This window comes from Oryx dammah, unplaced genomic scaffold (genome assembly GCF_014754425.2).
Source record: "Oryx dammah isolate SB20612 unplaced genomic scaffold, SCBI_Odam_1.1 HiC_scaffold_8, whole genome shotgun sequence".
In the NCBI taxonomy this organism is placed as follows: domain Eukaryota; kingdom Metazoa; phylum Chordata; class Mammalia; order Artiodactyla; family Bovidae; genus Oryx; species Oryx dammah.
Window position 1 is genome coordinate 28586364 of NW_024070192.1, and position 23455 is coordinate 28609818.

Consider the following 23455-nt stretch of genomic DNA (forward strand, 5'->3'; position numbering starts at 1 on the left):
CTTGCCTGGAGAATTCCATGGACAGAAGAGCCTGGCGGGCTACAGTCCATGGAGTCACAAAGAGTCAACATGACTGAGCCATTAAACAAACAACAATACCATTTTGCATTCTCACAGTGTATGGAGGTTCAATTTCTTCATATCTTTGCTAAAACTTACTATTGTCTTTTTTAGCTATAGTCATTCTAGTAGATGTGAGGTGCTATCTCATTGTAGCTTTGATTTTTGTACCGCTGCTGCTGCTGCTGCTGCTGCTGCTAAGTCGCTTCAGTCGTGTCCAACTCTGTGCGACCCCACAGACTCCCCCGTCCCTGGGATTCTCCAGGCAAGAACACTGGAATGGGTTGCCATTTCCTTCTCCGATGCATGCGCTAATGCCTAATAATTGCAAATATCTTTCCATGTGCTTATTGGCCATTTGTATGTTTCATATTTTCCTTGAAGACTTGTCTGTTTGACTCCTTTGCCCGTTTTTCAGTTGGGTTACTTGTCCTTTATATTGTGGATAATAGACCCTTATTAGATATGTGATTTGTAAATATTTTCCCTCATCATGTGGATTATCTCTTCACTTTCTTTCTTTCTTTTTTGTTGTAATTTTATTTATTTATTTTTGGCTACGCTAAGTCTTTGTTGCCCTGCAGGCTTTTTCTCTAGCTGCGGTGTGTGGGGGCTACCCTCCAGTGGCGGCGTGCGGACTTCTCATTTTGATGGTTCCTCTTGTGGTGGAGTACAGGCTCTAGAGCACATGGGCTTCAGTAGTTGGGACCCTAGGGTTCAGTAGTTACAGCTCCCAGGCACTGGAGCCCAGGCTCAGTAGTTGTGACACACAGACTTAATTGCTTTGTGGCATGTGGGATCTTCCTGGATCAAGGATCAAACCTTGAGTCTTCTGCATTGACAGGTGGATTTTTTTTTTTTTTAACCCACTGAGCCACCAGGGAAGCCCTCACTTCTTGATAGTGTACTTTGAAGCACAAATGTTTCTGATTTTTACGAAGTCCAACGTATCTAGTTTTTCTTTGGTTGTTTGTGTCTCATGTGTGATATCTAAGAAAACGTGGCCTAGTCCGAGGTCACAAAGTTTTATACTTATATTTTCTTCTAAGAGTTTTCTGTTTTTTAGCTCTTAGATTTTGAGGTATTTTTTGCATGTGGTGGGAGGAAGGAGTCTAACTTTATACTTTTGCATGTGGATGTCCAGTTGTCCCAACACCGCTTGTTGAAAGACTATTCTTTCCGTGTCTAATGGTTTTGGTGTCCTTGTCCAAAATCAACTGCCCATAAACGTAAGAGTTCAGTTTTGAACTCTGAGTTCTGTTCTGTTTATCTGCGTATGTCTAGCCCTGTGCCAAATATCACATGGTCTAGATTGCTGTAGCTTTGTAGTAAGTTTTGAAATTGGGAAGTGTGAGTCCTACCTTGTTCCTCTTTTTCAAAATTGTTTTGACTATTCTGGGTCCCTTGCATTTCCATATGAGTTGTAGAATTAAGAGTCGCTGCCAAGAGCCACAGATTTTGGCAGGGGAGGGGCCCTGAAGCCTTGCTGACAGAGGTCCCTATAGTCAAAGTTGTGGTTTTCCCAATAGTCATGTACAGAGGTGAGAGCTGGTCCGTAAAGAAGACAGGATGCTGAAGAATTGATGTTTTCAAACTGTGGTGCTGGAGAAGATGCTTGAGGGTCCTTTGGACTGCAAGGAGATCAAACCAGTCAATCCTAAAATCAACCCTGCATATTCATTGGAAGAACTGATGCTGAAGCTGCAATCCTTTGGCCACCTGATGTGAAGAGCCGACTCATTGGAAAAGACCCTGATGCTGGGAAAGATTGAGGACAGGAGGAGAAGGGGGCAGCAGAGAATGAGATGGCTGGATGGCATCACTAATTCAATGAGCATGAGTTTGAGCAAACTCTGGGAGATGGTGAAGGACAGGGAAGCCTGGAGTGCTGCAGTCCATGGAGTCGCAAAGAGTTGGACTCAGCTTAGCGACTGAACAACACCTCTGCCGAGCAGACGGGCTTTTTTTCCCCTTCTTCTTCTGTTTGATATCTCAGGGAGCAATCAGCAAGAAAGCAGTCAGCCTACGTCTTTAAATCCTATGTTTCAGAGACATTCAAAGGAAGAGCTCAGGCACCAGTAGGGTAGAAGTGATTTTGCAGTCTATGAGAGGAGGTAGAGGGGAGGGAGAGGCAAGGGGAGAGGCCCTGGAGAGCAGAGCCCGCCTGCTTCCTGAGCAAAGCGTTGCTCCAATGCTCGGTGCCCGGCCCCTCGAGTGTGGTTTTCCTCCCGCCAGCACCAAACCCTAAAATAGTACCACTGGCTTGCTGATTGAAGTCAGCCGCTCCCAAGAAGCAGGAGGTTTTGGAGTAAGTACCTAGCTGGTTATTATTTAAGGTGGGGGTGGAAACTCTCAGAACAACAGCGCTATCTGGGGAAAGAGGTTCTTCTGCTGTGGGTGTAACATCTCAAGTCTCTGGTGACTCCTGACGTTATTAACACATCTTCATGGGCTGGGCAAGTGCATGCTACATGCTTGTTTGGGGGCTGACGATGGATTTCAAACGTCTTCTGACAGCCTGAAAACATTGTCTTTTCTCACTGCCTGTCACTTTTCTTGTCTTGCCAAGTAAGGATAATTAATACTGCTGCTGCTGCTGTTTACTTGCTCAGTCGTGTCCGACTTTGCGACCCCATGGACTGTAGCCCACCAGGCTCCTCTGTCCACGAGATTTCCCAGGCATGAATACTGGAGTGAACTGCCATTTCCTCCTCCAGGGAATCTAACTTTAGGTTCAGGTCTAAAGGTCTTTGGAAACACAGTTCTCCCCCTGGGTTCTAGTTATTGGCAGTGTGGAGATGTGTTCATAGCCGTGGTGCAGAGCCTGCTTGTGTGCATGTTGTTGCCAGGCATGGGAAATCTGAAGTCCCATGGGGGGGACCGCCCACTGGACCAGTTCTAAGGTTCTCCCCTGGAATCCAGCTCTGGGGAGCACCCCCTCCCTTCCTTGCAGAGGGCCGGATAACGTCCCTATGCACAGTATCTGGGCCAAATGCTATGCTTGCGAGGCCTAGATGGCAGAGTCTCAAAGATATGACAGAGATAGAGGCTTTTCTAGGAAGTTACTTGTTACGTGGTTTCTGTTTAGACGTCTTTTGCCCCCACTCCCTGAGCAAGGGGCTCAAGTTACTCTGCAGTGTCTCCACCACTCTGGTGGCTGGAAATTCAGTTCTGGGGAATTCCCCCTTTCTTCCACTGAGTCTAATCTCTTATTAGAATCAGACTATTAGCTCAGTTGCAGGACGTTCATCCTTTAAGTTGACTCAGAAATGGGCTTGCCCCTCTTGTTAGGATGCAGAGATAGGCACACATGTGCTCCTCTGATCCGGTTCTGTCCATCTGGCTCAGCCCCACAGACTACGTCTTCTGTGGCTGTGCTCAGAGCGGCCGTTTCACTTCCGTGCATCTCTCCTCTCTCCTCTGCCACATGAGTTTCCGTGAGTCCGTGTCGTCTCAGCAGGAGACACCTATGAAAAGTCTTGCAAAACAGGTAGGACTGTACCTTCACTGGGGAAAACCGGTACATGGGAAGTGTCTTTTCCCCTGGCTTCAGGTTTCTTTTTCAAATACATCGATGTGTTTTAAAATGATGAACATGAGACTTTGGCATGCTGACTGCATGGCAAATGAAGCAGTCCAGTTCTCCTAGAGGATCGTTTCCTCTGATTCCCATGAGGCACCCATATGTACGGCCCTCTCTTTCAAGGTGGGGAAACCGAGGCATAGAAAGGTGACCAGGAGTTGCCAGTGGAGGCTCCTAGGAGAACGTTGTGGCCAGAGAGGTGGCGAGCACACCGGCCTGGAGCTGTGGGGTGCTTTGGGGAGCCATGCACAGTCCAGCCAGGAGCAGGTCTGAGTGGCGGGTCAAAGAGAACCCAGAGAGGCACATGGCACTTTGTCTTCACCCTGGAAGGGGTAGAGGTGGGTGGTCTGTAATCAGAGGGATCTAAATGGGGGTTCAAGGTGGGGCATGATCGGTTCTGCATCTGAAAAGCCTGTTGGCAGAGGTGGCCGTGGCCCTGAACTCTGGGCAGGAAGACCAGCAGCAGTTCTACCCCTGGCAGTGTTGCCAAGCTTTGGGAGTAATGAGTGGGAGGAGGATCCAGGAGAGATTTCCAAATCGGAAGGCAGAACATGGTGATGGGCTAGCCATGCGGGTTGGAGGACAGCGGCAGGATTCCCGTTAGGCTCCTGGGTTCTGAGTCTCAGCAAATGCCCTCTTGTTGAACGCATGTAACTCAATGACTTTTGATAACTGCACACACCCACAGAACCGCCACTGTCATCGAGATACTAGGCGTCTCCTTCACCCCAAAACTTTGCTCATGTCCCTCTAGTCCTGTTCCCAGCCCACCAGCCCCAACCCCACCACCATCCCCAGGCAAACACTGATCAGCTTCCTGTCACTCTTTTGCTTCTTCTAGAACTTCATATCAATGGAACCATACACTCGTAGTATTTTGTGTCTGGTTTCTTGTCAGATTCATCCATGTTGTTCTGTGTGTCAGTACTTTATTTTTTGTATTGCCAGGCATGGATGTATCACAGTTTGATGACCTAGTCACATTTCTGTCATATGTATGTGTGGCTTCTGTACAGATTCTCAGAGCTGCCCTTTTTTAAAAAATCATTACCTGCCAATGAGTCTTCAGCTTTCTGGCTGTTTAGGCAGCTAAGTCTCAAGCTTGGTTGCTCAGAGACACCCTGGGAGTTTTATTAAAAATATTGGAAGCAAGGGACTTCCCTGGCATCCAATGGTTAGGACTCCAAGCTTTTCACTGCCAAGGACCTGGGTTCAATCTCTGTCTGGGAACTAAGATCCCACGAGTCACACAGTACGGACCCCTGAAGCAAGACTTACCCTTGATGGGACTGAGTCAGGGTCGCAGGGAGTGAACCCCAGGCCTGCATGTTTTTAATCAGTCTGGCAGGTGGTTTTGATCTGCTAGGTTAGGGAACTACAAGTGACTACTAGGAGAACAGTAGGTGTGGAGTTTTAACCCCCATAGTCCTGTTTGCTTATCACCAAGAAACCATCTCTCTGAACTCCTAGGTAATGTTCTATTTCCCAAGTGCTGACCACACCCACTTCACTGGCCACAGGTCACTGTGCCTGCTCATTTCATCATTAATTCATCAAACAGAATTCTGAGCTCTTACCACATGTAACACATCCCTCGAGATGCCTCTGTCTATATGCAAAACCAGATTTTCTGCTTTCATCCCTTTGAGAGACATGGTCTCCCCATACCCAGTCACACAAGAGAAGGTGGTACTGTGAGAGCATGTAGACAAAGTGCTTGGGCTTCAGAGGCGCATCCAGTCATTTCCAGCTTCTTATGGATGTGGGGAATTGGCAGTCAGATAAGGTTCCAGGGAAGACGTCACATTTGATCTGGGGCTGCTGGGCAGCTGAGGGGGAAGGAACAAGAAAAATAGTGGGAGCTGGACATCCTGGCTGCTGGAGGCCAGGGCGGCCCAATCTGAGGTGGGCAAGGAAGTGAGGTTGGGGGTGGGCCTGGGTTAGAGCAAGGAACCCACGTGAACTCGCCCAGCGCGTGCTCAGTGTGATCCCACCACCATCTCCCCCAAGTCTCTGGTTCGTGTTTATACTCAGCCCCTCCGACGTGTCTTCCAACCACCACTGAGCCGTGAACTCAGTCCTGGTGCTGTCTACCTGCACAGAGTGTAAGGCATAGTCCCACAGGACTGGCTTTTTGCTGTTATGAACTGTTGATGAAAAAATTAATCAACAGTCAATCTAAGAAGGAAATGGAAAATTTATTCGAGGCCCCTGAGGATTGCAACGTGGGAGATGGCCTCTCAGGTAGCTCTGAGGACTCTTCCCAAGAGGTAAGCAGGGGAGGCCAGTACACGTGTGGTTTTGGTGAAGGGGGTATATGCAGTGAGCACCCATCTTGGTAGGAGGTTGCTGCTGGTCATGAGGAGCAGACACCTCATTTAATGCTTTTTTTTTTTTAAGTGCTTTTCTAAGTATGGGAAAATGCAAGAATCCAGGTTCATAAAAATTTCTCCTGAAAATATCTAACTGTCTGAGGACTGGTTCTGCCAGTTTTCCCAGAGCACAGAGTGCTTCATCCTGGTCTTCACTCAGAAGATTCTTCAGGGTGTCCTGTTAGTCATCATTAGCAGTGGCTAATGACTTGGTTCTTATGGAACTGGATGGTGGGCAATGTTCTTTATTTGACAAGCCTCTCCCTTTTGGTCTTAGTTTTGGCCAAGGTTTGGGAGGCATTTAGTGACCAATTTGTCTTATGGCAATAGGAATGCTTGTTCCCAGGTCAGGCAAGGATTTCATGGATGGGCCGCTCAGCGTGCTATGGTGGAGCAGGCCCTGTTAACAGTAGCCCAAAGCCTCTGGATCCCCATCTTACAGTCTGTTATGTCCAGGAAACGATTTCCTCTTGTTGTTCCCTCCCACATCTAGAGTTACACTTGATCTTACAGGACTTTATATTTGGTCAATTGTTTCAGACCACCTATTCATCATTTATTTTATCTGAGTCTCAGTCACACATCATTTGGTGATGTAAGAAACAGTAATTTTGTAAAATAGGCAGAATATAAGTAATATAGCTAGTGATACTGATATAAGGTCATAAGTAAGTATTTAAGCTGAGGACTTTCTCCAAGTGGGGCCCGTTATCTCCCTAGGTCATCTGACCAGTCTTTCCTGCACCAGTCACTGTCTGGTGCAGGAAAGGGAAGTACTGTAGTGGCCTTGTCTGTGAAGTCCGACAAAGATGTCTGCACAAACAGGGTGAGTGGTGGTCACTGTGTCCCCAGCAGGACTGAGAACTTCTTCTAGAGTTACATGACTGGAGGAAGGAGAGGGGCTTCCCAGGTGGCTCAGCAGGCTCCTGCCTGCCAATACAGGAGACATGGGTTTGATCCCTGGGTTGGGAAGATCTTGAGAGTGAAATGGCAAACCCTCTTCAGTATTCCTGCCTGGGAAATGCCATGGACAGAGGAGGCTGGCGGGCTACAGTCTGTGAGGTCACAGATTTGGACTTGGCTGAGCAACTAAACCCAAAACAAGAACCAGAAGTAGATAAATGTTGTTTTTTAATTTTTTTAGTTGAAGCCCTAATGGCTCAGCAGGTAAAGAATCCATCTGCAATGCAGGAGACACGGGAGACACAAGTTCAATCCCTGCGTTGGGATGATCCCCTGGAGAAGGGAATGGCAACCCACTCCTGTATTCTTGCCTGAAAAATCCCATGGATGGGAGGGAGCCTGACAGGCTACAGTCCATGGGTTGCAGAGTTGGACATGACTGAGCAACTAAGCACATAATTAATTTACAATATTATGTTAGTTTCAGGTATACAGCAAAGTGATTCAATTATACATATACATTCTTTTTGAGATTATTCTCCCTTATAGGTTATGACCAAATGTTGAGTATAGTTCCCTGTGCTATACAGTAGGTCCTTGTTGTAGGAGGAGAAAAGTTGATTTTATGGTTGAGCAGATATTTCCACCATTGGGGGTAAGGAGTGCAGGGGTCTGGTTAGTGCAGACACACATGTACACTAGTGGGGAGGGAGGAGGCCAAAAGCAGAATAAAATTATGTTTAAATTTTTCTTATCTTGCTTTAAAACATGAATTTTATTTCATCAGGACCAAGCCTATGAATTACTTCCCACTCAGACACCCTTTCATTTCTCTTTGGCAAATACCGAGGAGTGGGATTACTGGACTATATGATCAGTGAAGGTGTAATTTTATACTGTTAAAGACAAGGGGCCCCAAATGGAGTCACTGGTGCTGAGCCCCCCATCACCAAACCAAGACTTCACTACAGTTTCATCTTTTCCCCAAAACAGGTTCTTAAAACCAGTGAATGAGGAATTCCCTGATCAGCACTGGCTGAGGTCACTGGCCTGGTGGACCCCCACCTCCCCTAAGGGGAAGTGACTTCACAATAACCACGCCGATTTTCTGCTGAGCATGGCTTCCTATTCCTGCCCATTCTCCCTGTGAAGGTCTTGTCCTCTGTACACCTCGTCGGAGCTTCTTTCTCACTGCTGGATGGGCTTCTACCCCATTCATGAATCACTGAGTAAAGCCAATGAGATCTTTAAAGTTTACACAGTTACCTTTTGTGTTTTTTTTTTTAACAAAAAGAAATGACTAAATTGATTTGCAAAGCTGCTGCACATTTTGTATTTGCACCAACAATGAATGGGAGTTCCAGTTGCTCCATATCTTTGCCAGCACTTGTTTTTATGTTTCTAAATTTCAAGCCATTCTAATTAGACATATAGTAATGTCTCCCTGTGGTTTCAATTTGCATTTACTTAATGACTCAGGATGAGATGGTTAGATGGCATCATGGACTCAATGGCAATGAATTTGAGCCAACTCTGGGAGATAGTGAAGGACAGGGAAGCCTGACATGCTGCAGTCCATGGGGTCATGAAGAGTCAGACACGACTTAGTGACCAAGCAATAACAATGATTCTTACATTGAGCGTCTTTCCAGGTGTTTATTTGCCATCCAGTTATCTTCTTTGGTGAAGTGTTTGAATCTTTGATCATTTTTTATTGAGTTGTGAGTTCTGTCGTTGTTGAGTTTTGTGAGTTTCTTCATAAATTCAGGAATCAGGTCCTTGATCAGTTTTGCGTTTTGTGGATGCCTCCCTTCCAGCCAGTGGCTTGGCTCTGCACTTTCTTGACAATGTCTTCTGAAGAGCAGAAGTTTTAAATTTTGATGAATTCCAGTTTATCTATCACTTAAAAAATTTTTTATTTACGAATCATATTTTGGTGTTGATGCTGAGAAATCATTGCCTAACCGAAGGTCACAAAGATTTTCTCCTGCATTCTTCTAGCAGTTTGCTGGTTTTACTGAAGTTTCTATCTGTCTTTAGCCAACATTGATGACAGACGAGACAGTGGGCCCAGAGCTGTGGAGCCAGAGGAACGAGGCAGTCCTTTGCTTTAGGGTGCTCTGGGTTGAAGAGCTGGGGTGGGGCGTGAGTCAGCAGGGAGTCAGCCTGGTTAGGGAGCTGTGGACGCTTCTTGTGGTGGGAAGACAAGACAGGACTGTAGGGATCAGGTTGAAAGTAGGAATGGGGGTGGGAAGCCATTGTCCTGGGTGTAGAGTGGCCAGGGGGAGGCCTGGAGGCTGGTGACAGAGCCGCTGCCTGTCCTTCAGGTCTGAGTGCAGGGCACCTGGCAGTTGTGGGCAGGGCTCTGGGCGGGCCTCACCCCAGAACAAAAACGAGGTGGGGGCAGCTTGCAGTGAACCACACCAGTCAGACACATCTGTGTCACAAAGAGCCCGTCCTCAGGGGGAGGCCACAGTGCTGTAGCATCATTGCGCCTGGGTCCCACCCTGGGGACCGGTCACCAGCCCGCTACTGTCCTGCTGTTCCTTGTAGACCTGCTCCTGAGGTCGCTGCAAGGCCCTGGGACGACAGGGCCAGCCTGGGAGCAGCCTGGACAGGATCCCTCATGTGTGCGACTATTGTGTGTGTGTTTAAAACGCGATCTGAGAGCGTTGTGTGCTGGAGAGAGAGAGAGGCCTGTTCCAGGCGCTGAATAAATTAACCCTGCCAAGTGCAGCAGTTGCTTTCATGAGCCAGCTGGTGCTCCAGGAAAAGAGCTGAAGCCTGTGGGTTAGCAAAGAACATTTCAGGAATGTGAAAACAAAAAAGAAATCAGCACATTCAGTGTTTTCACCTAATCCGGTAACAATAAGAAAATCCAGAGCGATGGCCGACTCGGCAGCTGGGTGGAAGGCTGGACTCTGCCTGCTACCCAGAAGGGGTGTCTGCCAGGCCCTGAGGCGGCCAGGGTGCTGGTGCGGCCCTGCGGCTGGTCCCGTACACTCCGTACCTGTGGCAGTTTCAGGAAAGTTCTGTCTGCCCCTCATTTCCTCCAGAGGTCTAGGAGCCAACACAAATGCTGACAGGCTTGATGGCTGTGCGGTCCTCTCCTCTGTCCCTCTGTCCCTCCCCCACCCTGGGGTGGCTGCTGCTGTCATGTCCATGCACTGGAGGCCTCGTTGCCCACTGTCCTCAGACCCGGCTCCTGGGCCCACAGATGGGGGCCTGGCCCGCCGCTGGCCCTCCTCCATCAGGTCCCCCAAGGCTTCCATCTGCCCCAAAGACAGCATGCAGTGAAAGGGCCCTTTCAGTGTTTCTTCTTGGCCCAGTCCCTGCCTCCCCCCAGACCAAAGAATCAGAGTTCTCCCAGGAGGATCTGTAGTGCCTTGGCTAGACCGGCAGACAGACTGCCAGGGGCCATCCTGCCAGCCTCCAGACTCCTGGGCCATAGTGCCCAGCATGGCTATGATCCAGCTGAGACCCTGCTTCTCTGACCCTTCAACCAGACTCAGGGCTGCCTTTTCAGAATACTGTCATCATTACAGAAAACCCACAGCCACTGCTGGGGTCCTTGGTGAGTCTATGCAGGACCACAGGCTTCTGAAGGTGCCCATCGGGGGAGAAGTCTGCCTGCTGAGCAAAAAGCGAGAAGGAACCAGAGTCCATCATGGTTTCTTCCCTCCACAAGGTCTTTATTTTGTTGAGCTCAAGATTTATTTTGGTTTTTAAATTGAGTGTTTCCAAACTCCTATGTTCACCAACTCACCAGACATGAATTTGAGCAAACTCTGAGAGATAGTAAAGGACAGGGAAGCCTGGTGTGCTGCAGTCCATGGGGTCACAGAGTGGATATGACTTAGCAATTGAACAACAGCAACAACAAAACTCCTAATTTAGGAGCTTGGGGCTAACATATACACACTGCTGCTGCTGCTGCTAAGTCGTGTCAGTTATGTGTCCAGCTCTGTGCGACCACACAGATGGCAGCCCACCAGGCTCTGCCATGGGATTCTCCAGGCAAGAACACTGGAGTGGGTTGCCATTTCCTTCTCCGCATATACACACTACTATATATAAAATAGATAGGGCTTCCCTGATGGCTCAGAGGTAAAGAATCCTCCTGCAGTGTAGGAGATGCAGGAGACTCGTGTTTGATCCCTGGGTCAGGGAGATCCCCTGGAGGAGGAAATGGCAACTCTCTCCAGTATTCTTGCCTGAAAAATCCCATGGACACAGGAGCCTGGCGGGCTACAGTCCATGAGGTCACAAAAAGTCAGACATGACTGAGGACGCATATGTAAAATAGAGAAACAACAGAGTCCTACTGTATAACACTATATTCAGTATCTTGTAACAACCTATAAGGGAAAAGAATCTGATAAAGAATATATATGTGTGTATATAACTGAATCACTTTGCTGTACACCTGAAACTAACACAACATTGTAAATCAACTAGACTTCTGTTTATAAAACCCTAAAACAGATTGGTTGTTCCCACTACCACACACAAACACAGACACACAGACATGCACACAGAGAAATACACACAGACGCACTCACAGTCAGAAACTGGCCAGACAGCTTGGGGTCCACCCGGTGAGCGCCCTGCCTCCTGGCGTCATAAAGGCGCCTGCCTCTGACATCTGCAGACAGGAGGACCCTGTGGGGAGGAGCACCTCCTTTTAGGGGAAGAGAAACTTAACTTGTTGTGATTAATGTATCAGAGGGGACAGGAACGTGGCCGAGGAGGCCTGGCCTGTGACATGGTGCAGCAGGGCCTGTGATGGGGCAGTAGGGCCCACGCCTGTGCTCCTGCCCTGAGTCAGAGTCGGGGGAATGCTAGCATCTCCCACCACAGCTTGTGGATCGTTGAGCCACCTTCTCAGCCAGGGGCCACGGGAGGTGAGCCTCGTGGATTCTTGGGAGCCTGTGCAGCGTGGAGCATGGGAGTTGCCTCTCCTGTGTCTGCAGACAGCTGCCTCCTCCTGGCTTCTGTTTCCTGTTGGCCTGAGGCCTTGTGGCTGAAGTTTAGTGAGCCTGGGGGCAAGGTGGTGGTGGGGGGTGGGGGGTTGGGAAGTGGGTGTGGGAGGGGCCCCACCTCTGCACTTGTGGACGGAGGGTCCCTGTTTGCATCTTTGCCCAGTAGTGCTGAGGGAGGGGACTTGTGCACCCCCCCGTCTCTGTAGGACAAGTGCATTGAAGTGAGTGGGTGGAGGGCATGGGGTTTTGCTGGGGGGCTGGGGTGGAGTGGCATGCCCTGTAGTGCTTGCATTGTTTCTGGAGGAAACAGAACAGAATGAGTCAGAAGCGGCCGCTGGTTTCCTTGGAAGCTGTGCCACTGACATCACAGGGTTTGCCCCTTGTCCCACCTGGCAGAGAGGGGGCCCCCAGAGGAACAAAGAAACAGAAAAGGTTGCACAAAAGGTACTTAGACTTGATACTTTAAATTCTTGTATTGTGATGTTTCAGTTAAGATGTCTGAAATCTTAAAGCATAACATTGTAAAATATTGTTGACCATTACTATGAAACTGGAATTATAGCACACATTTTTTTTTAAAGCCATCCTTTGGGAATAAAGTCAGGAATGGAGATGAATCAGGAGATGAATTAGAGATTTGGTGTTGAATGACTACAAGAACTATCTCCCCGTATGTAACAAGTTAGTGAGATTAATCTCATAAGGCTGACGCTGATACAGCCACATGAACTCCGTTTTCAATATACCAGTGCTGGAAGGCTCTGCATCAATATCCATGGGGTTCTCATCCTGAGAGCCACTTAGTTTCCTTGGTAACTGTTTAGAGGCATCTATAGGTCTTAGGGAAGAGGACTATCTATCATTGCTTTGTAGCTCCATTTTGTTGTTGCTATTGTTTAGTCACTTAGTTGTGTCTGACTCATTATTACTTTATGGACTATAGCCCGCCAGGCTTCTCTGTCCATGGGATTTCCCAGCTAAGAGTAGTGAAGTGGGGAGTATTTCCTTCTCCAGGGAATCGTCCCAACCCAGGGATCAAACCTGAGTCTCCTGCATTGGAAGGCATCTCCTTTACCACCGAGCCACCTGGGAAGGCTGGCTCCACTTTGTATTCTCTGACTAATTCAGCACTGATTTTGTGAATCTAGGCACCTGGCTAATAGAGGAATAGCGAGGAGACACTTGCACCTGTTTCTTCAGTGAAAGAAGGGCTCTAGCGTTCATTCACCAGTGTTTGCTGAGCACCTGCTCTGTGCACCGGGAATACCGCGATGCACCGGGAGGTGAGCTGCGTGGGGTGGGTGAGGCAGGTGATCAGCGAAGGATGGCCAGGGGCAGCCAGAGTCTCTGTCTAGTGGTAAATTCCTGAAGAAATGAGTCGGAAGCTCATGCAGAGATTGGAGGGAAAAGGCGTTTTGGAGGAAGACTCCCCCCGACCCCGTGTGAAGAGCTGGGGGACCTTCCAGGTGTGACGCTCCTCCAGGGGATCCAGCTGGGCATGTCCGAGGGGGGGCCCTCTGACAGCACAGATGGGGTCTCTGGACAGAGGTCTCGGACCTGGGGGTTGTGACAAAGGTCTTGGATTTTTACTCTAAATATAGTGAGAAGAAGCCACAGGAAGGTTCTCCGCAGGGAGGGACATGGCCTGACTTGTATGTTTTTAAAAATAATTTTTAAAATTTAAATTGTACATATACCATAAAGGTTACCATCTTAGCCATTTACATGCTTTGTGTTTTTAAAAAGCCCTCTGGCAGCTGAGTGGCCTTAACTGTCCTGGGCAGGATGGGCAGGAGCAGAGCTGAGACCGTCTGTCCTCTGTAGGATGCGGCAGCAGAAGGAGAGGGTGGGCTGGGGCAGGGGAGTGTGGGGAGAGACACTTGGTGTGGGGTGGTGAGTATAGGAAGGCCTTGTTGGCAGAGCCTCACAGGAGGGACTGGAACATTCATAGAGGGAGGTCTCTGAGGAGGGTTGTGGGGACTGCAGGTGCATCGGTGGGGCCTGACTGTCCCTTGGGCTGTGGCTGGCCTGGCTGGCGGAGCCCAGCTGGGCTGTCCCTTGATTGGGAACAAGGTCGAGCTCGGGTCCATCTCGGGAAGCGCTCAAGCTTAGGCACATCAGCAGAACTATGGCTTTGTGTGTGAGCAGCGGCCCTGGCCGAATGCTGAGGCTGAGTCAGGCAGGAGTTCCCAGTCCACTGAGAAGGAGGGGGGAGCGCAGGGATCCACACAGGAGCTGGACCCCCAGGCAGCTGAGGATCTGAGGGGCAGCCCCAGGCCCTGGGGGAGGGAGACCGGGAGGAGGCCCAGCTGACAGTAGAGACGGGAAGTCAGGAGAAGCTGCTGACTCAGGCCAGTCTGTGCTGGGGCTGGCGGCTCCCCGGAAGGCGACAGGTCAGCTGCCCAGAGAGTTGAAGGTCAGATGAGGGTGGAGCCCTGAGGAGGCACTCCTGGGCTGGGGAGGCTTCTACAGGGAGACCCCTGAGCTCACTCTGTTTGTCCCTCCACATCACCAGTCTCTTGCAGATGCTGCATCTGTACCCACCCCCCTACCCACCCCCCAACACACATACTTCTCGGTGAGCCCTGAGCAGCAGTGGAGGTCAGGAGTTGGGAGAAAGCAGGGAGAAAGCACTCGAGGCCCTTCTGTCCCCAGCTCCTCCCCCATCCCAATCCTCCTGAGTGGTTGGGTTGGCTGCACTTCTCTGCTGGGGGCTCAGCTTCTCCTCTTGGTCCAGCTCCCTCAGGGGCTCGGCTGCTCCATCCCTGACCTGGCAGGCTGGGGGTGATCCTGTCCTGGCCTGGCTTCTGCACCTCCCCTATGCTGCTTTTCAGACAGGCCACTCCCTCGTAAAGAGTCCTCTCTGAGCTCTCCTGTTTCCCAGCTGATGTCCCAGACAGAGGCAGGGGCATGTGACTGAACAAAGATTATGACTCAATTGTGTGTGTGTGTGTGTGTGTGTGCAAGCACACGCATGTGCTCAGTTGTGTCTGACTCTTTGGGACCCCATGGACTGTAGCCATTCCCTCCTCTAGGGGATCGTCCCAACCCAGGGAACCCTTGTCTCCCGCATCTCCTGCTTTGCAGGCAAATTCTTTACTGCTGAGCCATGATTCAAGATGCTTCTGCCTAAATTGAGATGAATCCAGTTCCCTCCTCCACTATAATTTTTGCTTTGTTTTGTCTTTCTTATCACATTTTTAAAACTTGTTGTGGTGAAATACACGTAATATAAAGTTTACTGTCTTCACCATTATGACGTGTTCAGCTCAGTAGCATTAAGTACATTCATACTGTTTTGTAACCATCACTACCATCCATTCACAGAACTGTTTCTTCTTCAGAACAAAAACTCTGTCCCATCAAACAATAACTCCTGTTCACCACCCCTACCCGCCACAGCCCCTTGCAACCACTGTTCTACTTTCTGTTCCTGTGAATCTGACTACTGTAAGTACCTCACATAAGTGTAATCATACAAGTGTTTCTGTCTTTTTCTGCCCGGTTTATTTCACTTAACACAGTTTCCTCGAGATTCATCCATGCTTCTTCTTCCTTTTGAAGACTGAATAATATTCCATTGCATGTATAAACCACTTTTTGTGTATCTACTCATCCATCAGTAGACATTTGGTTTGCTTCCACCTTTTGGCTGTTGTGAATAGTGCTGCTGTGAACATGGGTGTGCAGTAATCTCTTTGAGACCCTGCTTTCAGTTTTGGGGGAATGTACCCAGAAGTGGAATTGCTGGATCATATGGTAAAATCTGTTTTTAATTTTTTTCAGGAACCACCATACTGTTTTCCATAGCATTTGCACCATTTTATATTCCCAGCAACAGTTCACAAGAGTTCCAGATTTGTCACACATCCCTGCCAACACTTGTTGTTTCTGGTTTGGCTTGGCTTGGTTTGGGTTGGTAGTAGCTATCCTAATGAGTATGGTATGGTATCTCAGTGTGGTTCTGATTTGCATCTCCTTGATGTTGAACATCTTTTAGTGTACTTTTGACCATGGGTATATCTTGTTTGGGCTTCCCAGGTGGCACAGTGGTAAAGAATCTGTCTCCCAATGCAGGAGACACAGGAGACTGGGGTTCAGTCCCTCAGTCAGGAAGATCCCCTGGAGAAGGAAGCAGCAACCCACGCCAGTATTCTTGCCTGGGAAGTCCCATGGACAGAGGAGACTGGCGAGTTGGAGTCCATGGGGTCGTAAAAAGTCGGATATGACCAAGCACACACGCATATCGCCTTTGAAGAAGTATCTATTCATGCCCCTTGTCCATTTTAAAATCAGGTTAGTTTTTGTTGTTGAGTTGCAGGAGTTCTTTGTATATTCCGGGTGGTAACCCTGCCTTAGTCTGCCTGGGTGCTCATAACAGAATACCATAGACTGAATGCCTTAAACAACAGAAATGGATTTCTCACAGTTCTGGACGCTGGGAAGTCCCAGGACAGGTGTGGCCATTGGGTTCTTGGTGTGGGGTCTCCTCCTGCCTTGCTGTCTTCTCACTATGTCCTTGCATGGCTTTTCATCGGTGTGTGTGCAGCAGAAAGGTCTCTCTCCCCGCTGCTCCTCATGCACCATTTCTGCGGGATGAGGACCCACCCTTATCACTTCATTTAACCCTAATCCACCCCCTGAAAGCCCTATCTCCAAATGAAATCACTTTGAGAATTAGGGCTTCAACATATAAGTGTGGTGGGGGAGGGGCACAATTCAGTCCACAGCAAACCCTTGCCAGTGTTTTCTTCCATTCTGCGAGTTGCCATTTCACTCTGTTGATTGTGGGTTCTCTGATGCATGCTGCTAAGTCGCTTCAGTCTTATCCAACTCTGTGCAACCCCATAGACAGCAGCCCACCAGGCTCCCTTGTCCCTGGGATTCTCCAGGCAAAAATACTGGAGTGGGTTGCCATTTCCTTCTCCAGTGCATGAAAGTGAAAAGTCAAAGCGAAGTCGCTCAGTTGTGTCCAACTCTTAGCGACCCCATGAACTGCAGCCTACCAGGCTCCTCCATCCGTGGGATTTTCCAGGCAAGAGTACTGGAGTGGGGTGCCATTGCCTTCTCTGTCTCTGATGCATGGAAGTGTTTAATTTAAAAAAAAATTTTTTTTCTATTTACTTGACTTTTTGTCTGCATTGGGTCTTCACTGCTGTGCATAGGCTTTCTCTAGTTGCAGTGAGCAGGGACTATTCTCTCTTGCAGTAATATGGGCTTCTCATTGCGGTGGTTCCATGCTGTGGAGCTAGGCTGTAGAGCGTGGGCTCAGCAGTTGTGGCGTATGAGCTTATTTGCTCCATGGCATGGGGGATCTTTCTAGACTAGGGATTGAACCTGTGTCCCCTGCATTGGCACTGGACCACCAGGGAGTCCCAAGTGTTTAATTTTGTTGTCATCCAGTACATCTTGTTGCCTGTGCTTTTGGTGTCATATTTAAGAATCGATTGCCAAATCCAATGTCATGAAGCTTTTCCCCTGTGTTTTCTTCTGCGGGTTTCACAGTTTTGGCTCTTACATTTAGGTCTTTCATCCACTCTGAGTTAACTTTTGCCTATGGTGTAAGGTAAGGGTTCCACTTCATCCTTTTGGTGTGGACGCCCAGTTTTCTTAGCACCATTTGTTGAAAAGACTGTCCTTCCCTCTGAATGCTCTTGGTAACAGACAATAGTTTATATTCTTACTCTTTTAATAGACCTTTTGAAACTGTGCCTATAGAAAGAGCTCTTGAAGTACTTTATTTCCATCTCCTTTTGTATGGCCTTGACTCTTTTCTATCGTTCTTTGATGTGAAGCCACATTCTAGGTAAGGAAACAACCACTGGTTAGTGGCCACCAGCTCTGTGGGACGCTGGCTTCTTGGTTCAGCTTTGGAGACAGAAGGATGGCCCAGGGCAGTATTTCTGAGGGTTTGATCTCAATATAGCTTCCAGATTACAGCCTCTCTCTCCAGGATCTGTGTTTCATATTTAAAGACCAGAGCCTCCTGTATTTTTTTTATTTAATTCCAGATTAAACCCTATTTGTTATGGTCTCCACCTTGTGGCGGTCAGTCATAGTTTCTGCAAGTCCCTATTCCATTTCTAGACTGCATTTTCAGCTTGAGATGGTGGGGCTGGTGCTGTGCAGTTGTCCTTTTCTGTTTAGTTTTGTTTCATCCCTTCTTGGTTCTCATTTTCTTCCAATGACTTCTACTGATGGGATCAATGACTTTCTGTTAAAATTTTATGTATTTATTTTTTTTTGGCTGAGCTGGGTCTTTATTGCTGTAGGCTTTGTCTGGTTGTGGTGAGCGGGGCCTGCTGTTGATTGCGGTGCTTGGGCTTCTCTTTGTGGCAGCGTCCCCTGTTGGGGAACACAGGTGCTAAGCTCACAGACTTCAGCAGTTGTGGCTCAAGGGCTCTAGAACTTGGGCTCAGATGTTGTGGCTCGAAGGCTTAGTTGCCCCTTGGCCTGTGGAATCTTTCCAGATGGGGATCGAACCTGTGTCCTCTGCATGGGCAGGCCGATTCCTATCCTGCCTCTGTACCACCAGGGAAGTCCTCCATATGAATTTGCCTTTTCCCTTCTGATGCTGTGTAGAAACTTGTTCTTTATATACTGGGAAGGATTGAATCTAAACAAAATGGGATGACTTTTCATCTCAAGACCAACAGGAAATAATAAGCTTTGAAGAGCTTCCTTTGGCCTCTAGCCTGAGTCCGGGATTCCCTTGGCTGCTCCCAGGCCAGGTTTTCAGTGTAAACATTCCCAGGTTGGGTGGGAACCGAACCAGGTGCCAGTTGAGGAGCCTGGCTCTTCCTCTGGAACTCAGTTTTGCAACCTGGGGTCCCGACAGCTTAGGCAGGATCATTCTTCGTTGGGGGGCTACCCTTCGGGTACTGGGGTGTCCAGCAGCATCTCTGGCTCCAGCCCCAGCACCACCCCGCCAAGCTGTGACAGCCCAGAACAGCTGCACACACTGTCAGATGTCCCCTGGGGGCAGAATCCTCCGCCCACCCCACTGCAGAGGTCAAGAGCAAGCCCAGCGCCGGTTCTAGAAAGCTCTTGCTGGATATTTTCAGCGTGCCATTCACTTGCCTTCTGTTTCCTGCCGAGTCCCCTGGTAGTTGAGCTATGTGAACATGCTTATTTTGTTCGTTCTCAGACTTGAATGCCTCCTCTCGGCTTCCTGGGGCTTATTGTACTCAGAGTGCAAAGCTGAATGCCCTCTCCCACCCCCAGACACTCCTTATTATTTGCGATGGTCCAGAATGGTTTCCCGGCTGCCTTTCGGTTTTCTTGCCTTAAAAGGGTAACCAGTCTGAGGCCTGAGACACCAGCCCCCCAGCACAGCTCTGAAGGCGGTGCTGAAGCAGCTGAGCTGCATGCTGTCTGACCCTCCCGCTGCATGGACCGTGTCATGTTCCTGACTGTGCTCTCCCTCTCCTTCTCTTCCATCTTTTTTACTTAACTCCACTCAATTTATGAGTTATGGTTTAAATAGAAGCCTTACACCATTCTAGAGAGGAAAGAAGCTTGATGAGAATATAAAATGAACAATTTAAGGAAAACAGCCCTGGGAGTGAGTTCTTAAGTTTAAGTGTACCTCTGATCCTTGGATAACACGGGTTTGAACTGCATGGATCTACCTACAAGTAGGTTTTTTCCACAGCGGATCCTTCAGTACATCTTGATCCATGGTTGGTTGAATCTGGGGATACCAAGGAACCACAGACTCGGAGGGACCACATATGTGGGAGGACCACAGACGTGGAGGGGACCACAGACATGGAGGGACCCAGACATGGAGGGCTGACTATAAATGATGAATAAATTAAGCCCCACTTTGTTCAAAAGTCAACTGTAATTTCTTGATCAGTTTGATCCTCTTGAGTTGGTTAGAAGAATTTTTAGGAATCAGGGAATTAATCATAGAAATCTTTTTTTTTTTTTCCATCATCTTGTGCTTGGCTGGAACCCATCTGTCTATTTTCTGTTATGAACTCATAAACCTAAGAGAAGTGTCGTTCATCAGCATGCACACGGTGTTGCCTTTCAGCCACTGGGGCCAGTCCTAGTGACTGTGGGGTGTCTGCTCGTTATTCCCCCTCCTCTGCACTTTCCCTCTGTCGGGTTTCCAGGTGAACACAGGCTGCTCTGGAGCAAGGAGAGACCTTGCTTACGTCTGGAGTGTCTGTCTGGTTCCGGCCACTGGACATTGAGTCCGTGGATCCATCACTGGGCGTTGCTGAGTCAAAGCCAAGCAGCTCTTGGCTGAACACTGTGAACATTTGTGAGTAGGCAGCTGGTGCTAATTGAGTGTCTTCTGTTGTGTGATGCAGGCACCAAAAACTCCGTTTATCAGGTGAAGATGTTGGGAATCGTAGTGTTTTAAAAAGCACGTCTGAGCCTGTGCAGTGAGCAGTGGAGGTGGAATCGGACCAGGAGCTCTGGATCCAGAAGCCTGTGTGCTTTCCTCAGAACACTACCCAGGGAGGCCGTACCCATCCCTGGTGTGTAAGAGCCAATTAAAACTGGATTTGAATCCTGGCTGTATCATAAACTCTGTGGTTTGGGCAAGTTCCTTAACCTCCTAAACAGAACCAAGTGTCTCCATCTTAGACTGAGGGTGATGCTACCTTGTAGGGTTATAATGAGGGCTTGATGACACATGAAGAGGGCTGAGCAGCGCCAGGCCATGGGTGAGGGGTGAGAGGAGGGTTGGAGAGGAGGGTCAGAGAGGAGGCAGTGGGAAGTGGATTGGGTGAAAGTCTGCAGAAGCTGGGAGTGGGCCTGGTGCTCTGCCTAATTCCAGCAGGAGGATCCTGGGGAGTGGACAGAGAGTAGGGCCAGAGCAGGCCTAGCACTGTGGGTGGATGGCTCCAGGGATGTTCCTTTTGGGATCCATTCCTGGAAAGCCCAGGGCTGGGTGTTGGCAGAGCAAAGGAAAGAAGAGGCCTTGGAAGATTTGGGGAACACAAGGAAGACCTGGTCCTGCTGGAAAGGGCAGGCGATGCCTTACGAAGTCCTAGACGTGGAGAGTGGGGAGCAGGGCGCCTAGCAGGCCTTCAGGCCGGCTGGAGGTTGAAGCACCCCCACCCGGCACCCTCGTCCTCTCCTCGTCCCAGGAAAGTGGCACTGCTCTGGTGAAGCCCGCTACCCCTCAGGACGTATTCCCCCCAACACAGCACCCACCCCAGCACCCCTCCCCCGGCACTCTCCCTACCAATAGGACTCTCTTGCTGGTTCAAAGGGAGATGTTACTTATTTCATTTCTATATATTTTGAATTCTGGAAGAAGATGGAATTTGAAGAGTCTGGCTGGTGCATGAATACAAGATAGATGTCTCCATCTGGGAAAATGAAGGAAAGACGTGTGAAGGGAGCGAAGGATGAAGAGTCAGGCAGTGTGGACGGGCCCAGGGGAGGAATTATCAGATTGGGCTCAAGGTTCTCGGGGAATAAAGATGTGATGATGCAAATGAAGTAACCCCAGAATTTTGCCTCAGAGCAAGTGACTGCAGCCTTCGAGAAGTGGCTGCAGGCCTTTCAGGTGACTGTCTGGAAGGCTGTCAGGTTTGTTGCCAGAGATTAAGGTTTCGATCTGGAATTTTGACTGAGATGCATTTTCCCCCTTTCCTTTCTCTTCTTTTGTTTCTCCCTCCCCCTCCCTTTTTTCCTCCCTTCCTTTATTTATTTATTTTTTTAAGATTTATTTATTTATTTTTGACTGCTCTGGGTCTTCATTGTGGCACACCGGCTTCTCATTGCTGTGGCTTTTTTTGTTGTGGAGCATGAGCTCGGTAGTTGTGGCTCATGGGCTTAGTTGCCCTGTGGCGTGTGGGATCTCCCTGAGCCAGGGACTGAATCTGTGTCCCCAGAACTGGCAGGCTAGACCACCAGGGAAGCCCCCTTCCTTTCTTTTTCTTTCTTTTTTTATGCCAAGGGCTTAGGGAAACATTGGGAAGATTTTCTATCACCTTCCGTCTGCTTTTCCTCTTCAAGGTCTTATCTTCCTTCTGGGGAATGAGTACGATGCATTTCATTTCTGGGTTAATGGGTAGATTTTGGAAAGCACAGATTCGGTATAGAATCACCTATGTTTTCACCAAGTAAGTCCTGCAACAGTCATCTCTAAGTAGTTGCAGTCATCACCTGAAAGAGTGCCTTGATTAAACAGATACTTTATTTGTTGTCTCCATGAGTCAGACTGACATGTCACTGGTTGGTTCTGCAGTCATGGGTAAAATTCATCAGTGATTCTCTCCAAGAATCACTCAGGCTATGTTCATTCATTTTATATTGAGAGTCCTAATGAGTTGCTATATAGGTCTTAACCTAGGAATTCTTCCTTGTTGCTGTGGAAACAAGCATTAAAAATTGTGGGCCGAGAAAGAAAAATAGCTGGTGCTAAACATCCGTGAAATACACAAGAAGTGGTTGTTTAAATAGAGAATCTTAAAAATCGTGATACCTGGAATCAAGCTGAGACTAATAAACTATTGAACTAGTCATATGACTGAAATCGTGAGTAATTTTTCTCAGAAATGCTTTAGAAAACAAATCGCTGTCTTAAAATATTATTTTCACCTGTAGTCACATTGGCACAGCTGCCAGGATAGCAGTGCTCAGAGCCAGTGCCAGGTACGGTCTTGGACACTGGCCACCAGCTAAACTGTTTAAGTAGGAGCAGGGGTTGGGTGGCCCCAGCTGGGAGGCCGTTGGTTGAAATGATGTCCCTGAGAAAGGAGACGAGAACAGGAAGACATCCCCACTGAGCCAGGCTGGGAGAGGCAGCCTGTTCATTTTCTCAGGGGCAGAAAGGGGTGTCCTGGGATGTGGTGAGGGGAGAGGTGGCCCAGGGCTGCTGAGCACCAGCTACGATCCAGGAGGCGAGCAGTTAATTAGACCCGGCTCCTGCGAGTGCTGGGACTTCCCGGGTGGCGAGTGGCGCAGTGGTAAGGAATCTGCCTGCCAACGCAGGAGCCACAGGAGACGAGGGTTCAATCCTTGAGTTGGGAAGATCCCCTGGAGGAGGACATGGCAACCCACTCCGGTATACTTGCCTGGGAAATCCCACGGACATAGGAGTCTGGTGGGCTACAGTCTATGGGGTCGCAAAAGAGTTGGACATGATTGAATACCTGGGAGTGCAGCCACTGGCGTCGCTGTCACCTGGTGGTTGGTGGTGGTTCAGTCGCTCAGTCACGTCCAACTCTTTGTGATCCCTGTCCGTGGGATTCTCCAGGTGACAATACCGGAGTGGGTAGCCATTTCCTCCTCCAGGAGATCTTCCTGACTCAGGCATCAAACCCAGGTCTCCTGCACTGCAGGTGGAGTCTTTACTGACTGTGCCACCAGGGAAGTCCAGTCACCTGGTGGTGTTTTTTAAAGTGCATTTTCCAGTTTGTTTCTTATCTGTGGTTTTGGTCCTTGACCTCACCTCCCTGGTCGTGAGCATCCACAAGGACAGGCAGAGTCGGAGTCCCATTGTGCTGCTGAGAGGGAAATGGGTTCAGAGGTTCATGGCCAGCCGGCCCACGTCCTCAGCAGTGATGGCAGGACGTAGGCCA

General features: G+C 48.9%; 1 protein-coding gene across 3 annotated transcripts in view; it reads left to right on the plus strand.

Moving 5' to 3' along the window:
* The first annotated feature begins 2041 nt into the window (after positions 1-2041).
* The window catches only part of SPECC1 (sperm antigen with calponin homology and coiled-coil domains 1), a 170022-nt gene continuing 148608 nt past the window's right edge, over positions 2042-23455 (plus strand). For 2 of the 3 annotated variants that reach the window (XM_040245875.1, XM_040245876.1), the window contains exon 1: positions 2042-2368. The gene's annotated coding sequence lies outside the window, so the exon portion shown is untranslated. The remainder of the gene's footprint in view (positions 2369-23455) is intronic. The other variant, XM_040245878.1, reaches the window with a different exon arrangement.